The sequence below is a fragment of the Euwallacea fornicatus genome, chromosome 11 (genome assembly GCF_040115645.1).
Source record: "Euwallacea fornicatus isolate EFF26 chromosome 11, ASM4011564v1, whole genome shotgun sequence".
Taxonomy (NCBI): Eukaryota; Metazoa; Arthropoda; class Insecta; order Coleoptera; family Curculionidae; genus Euwallacea; species Euwallacea fornicatus.
The window spans coordinates 1,977,823-1,990,658 of NC_089551.1; positions in this window are offsets into that span (position 1 = coordinate 1,977,823).

The following is a 12,836-nucleotide window of genomic DNA, read 5'->3' on the forward strand; positions in this document are numbered from 1 at the left end:
GTTTGTTCAGAGAAAGACATACAGAGTGTTGTTTGCGCGGATACGTTTGCTTAGGACCTGAAACTGACATCTCCTATCGCGAAACTTTAGAGGATGCTGATGAGAAAGACAGACAAACGGCGATAACTGAGGGGATGTTTGATTTGATGTGTGATCAAACAAACGTGGTCGTCGATAGCGATAAAACAGCCCCGATGGGTTCCCGCTTGCGCCCGTGAAAACCGGACAAAAACCTCATTAATCACCGCTGAAATGCAGGCAAAAACTGAAAACCCAGATACGGATCGGCAATAAAATGTTTTGACATATCGTTTAGTATAGACAAGGTGTTACCGAACAAGCATAAAGCTACCTGACAGGCGGCAGGAGTACCCGGAAAAATGTATGTTAACGATTTCCAATATCTCGGATACTATCTGCGAACTATCTAGATCGCGATAGGGCTCTTTATGGGGCACCTCGCCAAGTGCGGTTGGGCGAAACAATGGGAATTTGTAACCGCAGACGATCGTAAAACGTCGAGAAATATTATTGCAGAGCTCCAGGTAGCGACCAAGTTTGACAGAAGATCAGAAGTGATCTCTGACAGGTGAGAGCTTCAGATCACCTACCAAGTAGATAGCGACGAAAATTAAACACTCTTAGCTATTCGACAGGGATCTCGCAAACCGCAAGAGCCACCGGTAGTTTCAGGTCAAATTTGAAGCAAACGCCCATCGGCGCTTATGTACCTCTTAGCAAAATCCCTATTCTAACCTCGAATTGGGGAATCTCGTTAACCCCTTTAGGGGCACATTGCGCTAGCAATTTTTTCAAGGGCTCCAGGGCCAATGCTTCACTCATGCATTTTTAATTTGCTGTAAAAGGCGCTGGTAGAGCAAAAGTCAGGAAGGGACTGAGTCGATTTTTCGAATCGAAGAAAAGCGAGTTTCGTGGAAAACTTTGCGTTCCAAGGATTAAGTGGTGGGCCCACTCGTCGTGGAAACGCGACTGAACCAACAACAATATTCCATAAATTTAGTTCGTCGAACCACGCCTACAAAAAATGAACATTCAGGATTTCCGGGCCTTGGCCTGCAGGTCAGGTCGCGTCGAAAACCGACTAAATTTGAAAAAGTGACCGATCTTCGCCCACCAATCTAAAACCGTTGAATCCTCGCTTAACGTACCCGATATCTCAGACTTGGTAGCCGACTCAAATGCCGTGGGAAGCTGACGATATAAAATGCAAGTGCCTGAAGATTTGTGTGTTAAATTGCGAAAAGTTGTGCTTCTCCGAGGCGCGGGGATTTTTATCAGAACTTTCTAGTTTTTCCTCCAAGAAGGCGGACATAAATCTTCAGCCTCGATCGTCCGTTCGGGACTTTCAGCTTCTAGCTACTATCACATTCTTGATTCAATAGAATGCCTGATACTTCCTGAAAATCAAAGGGCTTCTCGATAGAGTTGGTTTGTTAACCAAATTTTAGAACAAAAAAAAATCGAGCCCATGGAGGGAAGCATGTAAGATTTCGAAGCCGTCAAGATCTGTTCATTTCTCTCTGCAATGTGTGTCTGCCAAGAGAAGAAAGTTTCTTATTTTTTAATTTAAGAGAAAAATGTATTTTTCATGAAAGTTTTTGCTGGTTCCAAAACGGCTGAATCAGTTCTCACGGATTCAATTGTCCTTTTCGTTTCGGAGAAATATTTTTTAAAAATGTCCAAAAATTAATTTTCGACTTCGTTTTCCTTATTACATGTTTATTGTGATAATTTAGCAAAAAGGGGAAGCTCCAAATAACAATTTTACACCCGAAAAAATATGGTCCAATTATACCATGGTACGAAGAAGTTTCATACCGTACGTTCACATTAGCTGAATATTGCCGATTGCGGCCGATTCGCAAAGAGGGGTTGTGATGGTTCCAGTACTTTCCACGCCAAGGTGAAGCAGTACCGTGGGTGAGAAACGAGGCTGTATTGTAGGATGCAATGTCTGGATAAAAGTGTTTGTTATCCATGATTTGAGCGCCTATCCACAAGAAGAAATCAAAACGTTCTGCTTGATCCCCTGGCTCTAACGTGTAGTTAAAAATCGGTTTGAAGAGATTAATTTTCAATTGTTTCAATGTTTCTTGAACATGCGCTTTACTTATTCCTAAAAAAAAGAAAATTTTGGACTATGTTGAACCGCACCCATTCTAGTAGCAGTCGCAGCGTCATCCTCATCTTCGGCTACCTCCTATTTACGTCTAATACGGAGATACTAGTTTTTTATCAATTTTTGTGCATCACATTTATCATGTACAGAGTCATTCAAGCTCGGCATTCCGCCCATTTTATATGAAAACAGATAAGCTTAACAAAGTAATCTTTTTAGCACATTAAAAAAGAGGACCTAAGCTGAAATAAATGTTAAAAACGTTAAAATAAGGGAAGCGACGCTCGGCGTCGCAACGCCGACGCCATGTTTTTCTTGAGAAATGTACTTTTTTTTGCAAAAGTGTGAATCAACTTCTATGTGAAATTTTTTTGAAATTTCTAATCATTTAATTGTAGCTTTTAAACGATTAGAAATTCCAAAAGACTTTTACATAGAAGTTGATTCTCACTTTTGCAAAAAAAGTACGTTTCTGAACAAACAGCATCGCGACGCCGCCCATCGATCTTCGCGTGTTAAGCTTTTAGCGTTTATTGTAGTTTACGAGCTTTTATTTGTCCCTGTGCGGCACGTTCCTGAAGTTCGGCATGGTCCTCGCGACTCACCCGGTATATGGAAACCTGTGATTAAATTTCTGAATAATTCGACGAATTGCTTCACAACTTTTGCAATAGTGCTGTATCAGGTGAAGTCGTTGCTCTTTCGAGAATATTGCCGTTGAACTTGATTTGTGATTATGATTGCCATGAAAACGAGGATAAATTTTTGGTACTTTTCATCTAAATGGTCGTATTTTTCGTAGTTTTTCTCTAACGAAACGGGAAATTGAAACGGCGAAAACTGATTCAAACAGTTTTCGAACAAGCGAAAATTTCTTCCCTGAAAAATACATTTTTCCCAGGAAATTACAGTCAAGAAATTTTCTCCTCTTGGCCAACCACCCCGAGGCTAGTTACTTTTATTTAGCTTCTCTGGGCGAGAAGAGGCTCTGAAGAGAGTAAATCTTGCCCTTTCGCTCTTCTTTATCGTCCATTTTGGACTCGCCCGACTTACTCCTTCCTTAAGATATTGAGAAAGCAATTCGAGCTCACTGCCTCAAGAGTTTTGATGACACAACTCGCGACTGCAAATAAATGTTGTGCCAAGGCTGAAAAATCTCCATTTCCTGTCGTCAGATTGATAACAAACCCTTTCCAATGTCTAGATAAGCTGGGAAAAATCCCCTTATAAAACGCGATGATCTTGAACTCGTATACAGGCAAACATGTTACATAGTGCAGGTATTCATGAGTGGAATAATGAACCCTTTCAAAGTTCGAAATTCATATAAATTAGGGTGTGGGTTATCAAGACCCGTTTCACTGTAATACGAAAAAATTGTTGTGTATTTAAACGCAAGGTGTGACATCCATTATAGAGCCAGACCTGTTGGATTCCAGTTAGATATGCAAGTGAAATTTGAGGGAACAAGGTGGTCTTATCTTTCATTATTCGGGACCTTCTGCTCAACTATAAAATGATAAATTCAATAGTTTTATGGTATTATGACTGGAAAATCCACGATATTTTACTGCACCCTTGGAGATCACGTTTCGACGAAACATCACGTTTTTCAGTTGGTGGTGGGTCTGAGCCTCCCGAAGGCGAGTGCCATCATTAAGGCGAAAGAGCTGTTGAAAACACTCGCACTCGAATTTGGAATTAACATAATAATAATTAATTTAAATTTTATATTAATTAACAGTTTATATGGTGTTTGGTGGGTAGTGCGGGATGCCAAATGGCGCATTAGAGGAGCTCGTTCTGAATTGGCTTAACCGAACATCGTACATATAGAGTGTTACAGCTTTCCTGATAATTAAGTTTTTAATACTTTTCAATTTGACCGCACTGTTTTACAATTATCGAATTCAGAAGAACAACAAACTCTTTTATCACAAAAAGCTCCTTAAGAAACGTTTTAAAAATTAGAGCAATTAATCTTGAAACTTTTGAGAGTCCACCAAGCGCATTCGCCAAAACTTAAGATAGCCCTTCGTTGATCTTAAGATAGATTTCGAGATATTCGTGATTTTTGGGTTCTCATAATTTTTTCAATACGGTGTGAATATTCGCACCAAGTAAGAGTTAATTACATAAAAGAAATATCTTCGTTTTCAACCTGAAGACAGGAAGTATTCGGGGATTTCCCAGTTGATTTTGAAGAAAGAAAAAAAAATCACAAATATTAGCAGATGAATCGTTAATAATTTATTGAATATGCTCAAAATGAGAACCATCATTCTGAATACATCTACGTGCCCAGTTCCTCATTGCTCTTGTCATACCGAGCCGCATTTCTCGTTTACGTTATTGGGCAGCATGACTAATTCTGGTGATTAAATGATCTCTATTCGGGATCTCATGTTCATGTACCTGTGATTTCACGCGATTAAACGTTAAATGTTAAAAACTAAATGTTCTATTTCCCAGGCCTCCTTCGTTTTCCACCGGAGTTTCGTTCACTAGGGATTTGAATCGACTCCAAAAAAGGCAGTCCAACGGATTCAAGTCGGGTGACCTAGGAGGCCATTGTTGCGGTCTTGCTCTTCCAATCCTTTGGCCAAGGAAACTGTGGTTCGGAAGCAAGCACCGTTTATCACCAGAACGATTACCCCTGCAGACGTTTTCCAAGAACTCCTTTTTTCGATAGAAGTGATTGTACGATAAGCTAATAACACGAGAATGGCATAGAGAGTACCGCAAAAAAGTTGGGATTAATTAAGGTGCGATGGGACCCCCTAGGTGGGGTCCTCTAGTAGTGATCAGAAAATTAAGGTAATATTTGGATTTTGCGTCATTAAAAAACCCACATACAAAATTTTGTCCGATTAAGTCCCTGTTCTAAAATATATACAGTGTGTACATAAAGCACGGAGTAAATTCAATTAAAAATCAGGTGCTGGTTTTTTTGGAGAAATGTTGGGAGACGTCGATTTTTATGTTTCGTTGCAGTTTTTTCGTGGTAAATGCAGGTATACAGGGTGACCCAAAAACAAGTTACGACCACTAACTTCATTTTTTCAAATAGAAATACTTTTTATCTCGTTTTTTAATCCTGCATCGTATTCTAATTATATTTTATGTAGCACGTCCCATACCTAAACTCAACAGTTTTCGAGAAATTTACCTCTGAACATATCAGCTACCAAGGCGCTGATTACTGCAACTATCGACAGATTTTCACGAAACATAATATTTAATAAGTGGAAACAGTAAGTATTTACTAAATTAAATGTTCAAGTAGAAATCCTTTTTGTGCCTGGCAGTACTTCAAACGGTCGATAATATCCTTCTGAACCATATTTATTGTTTCTGGGATAATATTAACGCATTCCCTTCTGATTCTACCGCTTAAGTCCTCAGTCGTTTCAGGTCTAGATTTGTACACACCATTTTTTAGATGACCTCACAAAAAATAGTCTAACGGATCAAGATCCGGAGACTTTGGGGGCCACTCGATAGATCCACGCCTTCCAATCCATCTGTTGGAAAATGCTATATCATTGAGATATTTTCTAACCTGAACTGCATAATGCGGTCGCGCACCATCTTGTTGGAACCATAAATTTTCGTCGTACGTCATTGAGTTATTGGGACTGTGAAACAAAGTTCTTAAACTTGGAAATTGGATGTTGTGAAAATTCAAGGTATCTGGGACCGTCCAAAGTGTATTGAAATCAGTAGGACCCAGTGGTCTGATTTTTGACAATCGTTGCCCAAACATTAACTTATTCGCGATATTGGGCATGGTGATCTCTAATCCATCTGGGATTTTCCTTTGCCCAACAGCGGCAGTTCTGCCCGTGAACTTCGCCGGTGAATGTAAAAGTTGATTTATCTGAAAATATAGTATTTTCAGTTTGACGGGTGAAATTGTGGCACGTATGCATCAAGGTTTGACATAAATGCATTTGTCGGTCAGGATCGTCTTCATTTAATTCGTGTACAAGAAGGGCTTTATACGAATGCCACTCTTCGGATTTTAAAACCCTATGTGCAGATCAAGTAGGGAATATCCCAATCCCCACTAACTTCCCTTATGCCACTATGTGGATTTTCTTGTACAGCTACCAGAACATTAAATTTTTTACCCTCGTTGATCGCAGAACGTCCAGTCTTCAGCTTATCTCCCACCGAACCGGTATCTCGAAACTTTCTTTCGATTTTTCCAACCGTCGGTTGGTTTATTGGTCCATCGGGATATTTGTTATTAAATTTTATTAATTTTTAAAAACAATTAATTTAATAATTAAATTATTAAATAAAACACACATCCCCTGTTGTGTACGCACTCTATCACCGTATCCGATCATGGTAGGAATTTCAATTCTTTGTGTTATGGGTAAGCGTATGGTAATATGACTTTTAATTGAAATTGAATGATGAAGGCAAATCAAACCTGATAAACATGCAAATTCAAATATTATCGGAATGTTGCGCATTAAATGAATAAAAACACTTCTTCTAGGGATATAAATAAACAAATCTGCGGAATAAATCATCGTCTTGGTTACTGATACGTTCAGACGTAAATTTCTCGACAACTCTTGAGTTCGGGTATAGGAGAGGCTGCGTAAAATATACAGGGAGTAACTTTGCTCTTCGGACACCACGATATTTCATTTTATAACTGTCGCATTGCTATTCAAATCACAATTAAAATTAAGGGAAATAATATATTTTATTGAAATTTGTGTTCGATAACCGAGTAACTTAAGATTTATCGAAAAAATCGAAATAAATGCGATTTTTAACAGGTAACCAAATTAAAATTAAATTTGATGAACATTTTTGGCCATTTTAATATTCGGACGCTACTGATTTCCTTGCCACACGTTAACAAACAATTTATTTTCTTATTTAATATTTTTTTTGGGACGACCGTTGTTATCTATAACGGCCCGTAAACGTTTAAGGCACATTTCAGATAATTCTTTTCAAATAATCTGTTTGAAAATGGTCCCTTTCTTGTTTTAATCGCTGTTTTAACATTTCCTTTCAAGATATTTCAGCTTTTCTTATTTGTCGATCTAATTCGTCCCAGAAGTGTTCGATGGGACCGAGGTCCCGTGATTGGGGTGGCGGTTGTAATACTTCGGGGCTATTGCAGAGCAAATATTCCCGCACTAAACGTGATTTGTGTTTGGGATCATTATCTTGGTGGAATTTAAAAGTATCTGAAATTGTCGTTTTCTCTCAGCAGTTTGATGTAAATTATCCTTTTAAATATTCAAATAAAAATGTTTATCCATTATAGAATCTGTCAAAAAAGACTTCACCCACTCCAAATGTGGAAATACACCCTCATACAAGCACGCTTCTATTTCCATGTTTGACGGTAGGTTTAGTACCATTTATTTTAAATTCTTCACCTTTCCTTCGCCGCACCATTCTTCGACCATCGGAACCAAGAATGTTGTATTTACTTTCATCACTGAAAATAACGTCATTCCACCAAGAATCATGCTTCAAAATAAACTCTTTTGCATAATTCAGCCTTTTCTACGGTTGACTTCACTAACAAATGGTTATTTCCTAGCAGCTCTTCCATCGTATCCATTTTCCCTTAGAGCTGGGTGTATTGTTTGAGGATGGACTTGTTTCCCAGTGCCTCTGAAGAGTTCATCGGCTAATTTTGGTGCACTCGCAGCTGGTTTATTTTCGATTTTTCGAAGGATGGTCTCTTATCACGCTCGTGCTATTTCTTGGGTTGGCCCTTTTGGGGCGTAGGCTCGAGGCGATCCTCTTGTTTAAATCGTTTAGTGATATCTGCCACTGTACTCTTGCTTGCACTACATAGCTCAGCAAGTTTTCTGTGAGAGTTTCCATTGGCATTATGGAAAATCACAAGTTGCCGTATATGAAAACTGGTACTCCTTTTGCGGGCCGTTATGCCTAGTAATACCACGCTGACTTCAGTTTTACTGGAATGATCTTTTCTTATCATCACCCGAGTTCATGTGCACGTAGCAAGACAACATTCTAATGAAATTACAAAGCACGAAACATTTTTTATGCAGTGTCCGAATATTGAAGTGACCCACAATTTGCACCTGCTTTTAATTTAATTTTACTATTTGTCGAAAATTTTCGCTTTTTTGCAATGAAAATTGCGCGTTAATTCCGATTTGAGTACAATTACTGACGATGAAATGAAAGTGTTTCAGCCTCCGAGTATTAAAGTTGCTCACCGTACTTAGAATTCGATGCGGAGTTCGTAAATGAAATTGAAAATAGGTATTTCTGCTTGAAAAAGGCGAAGTTGGTGGTCGGAAGTTGTTTTCGGGCCACCCAGTATACATGCGTTTGCCGCGAGAAAGGCGCGACAAAAACTAAGAATCGACGTGCCCCAGCGCTTTTCCAAAAACCAAGCACCTGATTTTTAATCGAATCGATTCCGCACTTTGCGTACACGCTGTATAAAACGGAAACACAAAAACAGATCAAAAATGAAATTTCAACAGCCTACAGTCCTGAAAGGAAGACGCTGCGGAGCTACGTTGGCGGGACCGTTTTGGGTTAAAATCGGTTAAAGGTTCGTGCCTTGAAGTGAGGGCACGCACCTAGTCAACGCCCGGTGTAATGAAGTAAATTTATAAACTTTGGCCGACATATCGTGGTAATATCACCGTAAAAATGGGAAATCGAGATTATCCCTTAGGTTTGACGTTCTTCCGCCCAATGGTAATCAAACGCGAAGCTTTCCCTTCGGATCGCTTGCAATATAACCCATAGAACACCAGTTATTACTTAGAAGACCGAAGCACCTGCTTTCTTGTGCAAACAATGCTTTCGAGCACTAAATACAGGTGCAGTTTAACTCTTTCAAGCTTCTACCTGACCCTGGAGCTTTCTGCGAAGTCACATCATCGTGAGGATTGATTATTACTTGAATTCCAAACGCGATAAATCCCCAGCTAACGCTTTGGCACGTAATAAATTAAGTCGTAGGTACTGCAAGTAGTAAATACGAATATGGGAAATCTTAATTACCGAGAGTACTTAAGCGGGGGCCACGCCTAAAACGTTTTGACGAGCGGTAACGCCGAGACAAAAACGGTAACGTGTTTTATAATATACCGAAGGCAATTACGTCTTCTTATCTCGGCAATTTCTTTCAGTGAAAGTGCCACTAAAAATTAGTCGGCACAAGAACGAGATTTATTCAAATCTAACATGCCAGCCGGCGATACGGTGCGGTACCATTCGCTGGGTGTATATGGCGCTATGCAGCGGCGGCGACCCATTACTTATGGTAATTTTTGCTATAAACCGGCGGCGAAGGCGGTAGCTCTATAATGGTGAAGTTGCGATTATTCATATGACGTTCTAGGAATTCGTTCGATTATTATATTATTATTCAAATGGGCTGTCATTTCTCCCCGTTGGCAATGAACCTTTGTTGCACTCGGCCGGGATAAGGAAGTCTAGGACGCATTGGCGTGGAGAAACGAACGAGCGGAGCTTCTACGCGAGAATTACTCGGCAGTACCGAGGCGAAAGCCGAGGGGAATTGGGGCGATTCAACCAGAAAATAGCGAATCGGTGATAACGCGAAGTACTTTTCGCCGGGACGTGCCCGAACCTGCAGCCGATGGCTGCCCGGTGCATTGGGGACACGTGCAGTACCACCATTTCGCAGTTTCCCGCAAAGAAAGGAAATTGGTTTCAAGCACAAAGCTTCGACGCCAAGGGGGACGTCCGGAACCCGCGTTCGTTGCACTTGAGGTGGCGCCCCCCGCCCCCGCTTGAAATATTCAAGTGGCATCCCCGGCTTGCAGCGCCCCACTTTAGCGGTCCTAAAAACCCCGATTCGCCACCGTACTCAGATCCGCTCCCCCAAAGGGGCAGAGCGACGTCGACTGAAACAAAAAATCCAACTAACGAAGTTTGATTCTAAAAAGTACAACCTCTCTCGAATTCTGGTTTTCAAATGTGTCCCTATTAATTAACCTGTCTGCGCCGGTAGACCTATGTCGTAGATCCTGAATATCCCGTGGGGCGATTTTGCATGAGGCTGTCTTCAAGTAACCCCGGAGGAAGGAATCTAGAGGCGTTAAATCCGACGATCTCGGCGGCCGTTCCACAACGCCTCTTCTGCAGAGTGGTCTTCGAGTTATCGCGTACCGCGTGTGAAGGTGCGGATTTCGAGAAAAACGCGTTTAAAGTTTTAAAGAGAGAAACGCCGAATTTGAGCATTCAAACTTTCATTGGCGTTTTGCGAATGACCTCTTGAACTCCTCCCAAGGAGATCTTCCCTCCGCGAGTTCTCACACGTCGGAAAAATGTTAATTTACGCATCTTGGTGACGGGGAAGTGGGTAGTTGTATTCTTCTGGTCCGAGCGTCTCCACGACTTGCACGCCCTGGCAGCGCACACACCTGCAGCAAGAGATAATTCTGAAGATTCCCTCAAACTGGTTCTGCAGTTTTCCTAGAATTTTCTAGAGACGTTTTCCTATCGTTTTAACGAAAAAAAACGTCAATTTTTTTTTGTATATATTTCCTCCCTTAAGGATCCAAAGACGCATACAGTATATCGACATGGCCAATAATGGCTGCTTCTTTCGGGTCTCTATAGCGCACTCACTTAACTATTCAAACGATATGCACCAAAATTGTAGTGAGCATGCTTTCGGCTAGTGACTGGAAGCATCACTAGGTGGAAATTATAATATGTAGAAGACGCTCGATAGCGTAAACACGCGATAAGAAAATATTGCGTTGATGTAAACACAAAATTCGCACCAAGCAGAGCGCGCTGTGACGTAAACAAAGATCGAATGAATAATACATTGGCTGCATTTAATTGTTGGAAATACTATTTTAGTTTTATTTGCTGAAAATGAATGTACTTTTATATGGTATGGCTTATCTGATTTTTTATTATGATGTATAGGAACAATAAAGCATTTTATTTCAAAAATTAAATACCGTTCGAATATTTTTGTGGCTCAATGTAGGTGAAAATCGAAACAAAATTCTCACTTGGCATCTTGCAAAACCTGTATAAAATTAAAAATATCAACCTTTAACACCCTGTAACTCCGAAATGCGCAACACTGATATAAGGTGTGTTGGGTCATATTTTGGTGTACTGTATCTCGGATTTTGCCATGCCCCATTCCCGATGAATCACCCTTTATTTTTAAGCGATTTTCAGTCCGAAAAATGCGCTTAAACGAGTCATCACTATTATATTATTTTAGGGTGATCCCCTCGGAAAAATGTCTATTCAAGGCTCTCGGAAAAGGACGCCTGGAGCTTATATGATGAATGTCCTTCTATGGATTATTTAAATGCAGTTAATACTACTGACTTATCATGTTGACGGCGCAATAAGAGACGCCACATAATACGCTATAAACAACGTTCGCGTTCGCGTTCGCGCTCACCGTCGATGGAAGTTGGCGCTCGGCCCACGTGGTTGCAGCTCAAAAATTTGGCATTATGTTTTAAGGTTACGTATGTCCATTGACCTGGGAAATATGGAAACATGGGAAAAATTCGAACCGAACGAATTTGTAACTCCACAAAATGAATCTAAAATGTGTAAAATCTGACGAATCTCATTGATCATTTCCGCTTGTTGCCGGTGTTAAATAAAGCGTAACAAACTGCGTAATCACCAATCAAAGCTCGGTCATCATTTAATGATTTGTTTCATCGCCGCAATGATTTATAGCCAACAACTCGAGGGCATCACTTAATGTGTTGCCTTAATCATAGAGTGCGCATCGATCAGCCGCCATTTTTTTCCATTTGGCAGATGTTTTTCCGTTCCTTTTGGTGCCAGTGGTGGCGTGAATTGGAATTGCCCAATGCGTCCCAGAAATTTTATTGTTCCTTCCATAAAGTAGTTTTGTGCAACGATCGCAATGCGTAGGCGGTGAACATGAAAGAACTGAAAACGACAAGTGGAACTGCCTCATATATGGCCATTGTGGGCCCCATAAAAAAGATAGTGGCTCTTTATTTGGTATTCGTTGTCAACGAGCAGTTTTATTATGTCACAACGCACTAAATCTGGGCTGGAAGTGAGCAGCGCGGTCTAGACGATGTTTATGAATATTGTTCTTGCAAAACAGATTGACCCATTTTTATCGCTTCAACATATTTACCAGCTTAAAGCAATGTTTGATGGGTAAATATGTTGAGAAGGGGCTTTCGAAACGATTTCCGATCCGCCACGAGTCCCGGCTCAATCCCCGCACCAGAAGACAGATGAATAATTGTCTTGGGGCACACCTGTGATTAGGGAACATTACACATGGATTTTTCTTGAAAGGCTCCCCCATTGTGTACTTCAAGGTATCGAGAGTTTACTTTCCACCTAAGCTTAAGTATGTGACAGCTGCCTCTTTGGAAATCAATACACATCTGCGCTTATGACTCGTTTTAGACTTTGTTTATTATTTGATAGGCTCCGCGATGCAAGTCGGCCCGGTTATTGCGCCTTACAAGAGCTCTTTTACTGCATTTTCCATGTTACTTGCAGTTACCAAAGTTTCCATGCTCGAGCGAGCTTCTCGCCGGTCCCTTGTTCGAAACGAGCCGTTCGCCACCGATTTTTCCCAAGAGGCGAATTGGTCAGCAGATGTTGGAACAATTACCACAAAAATGCTGAAGGACCTCGACAGTTTACAACTTGTTGA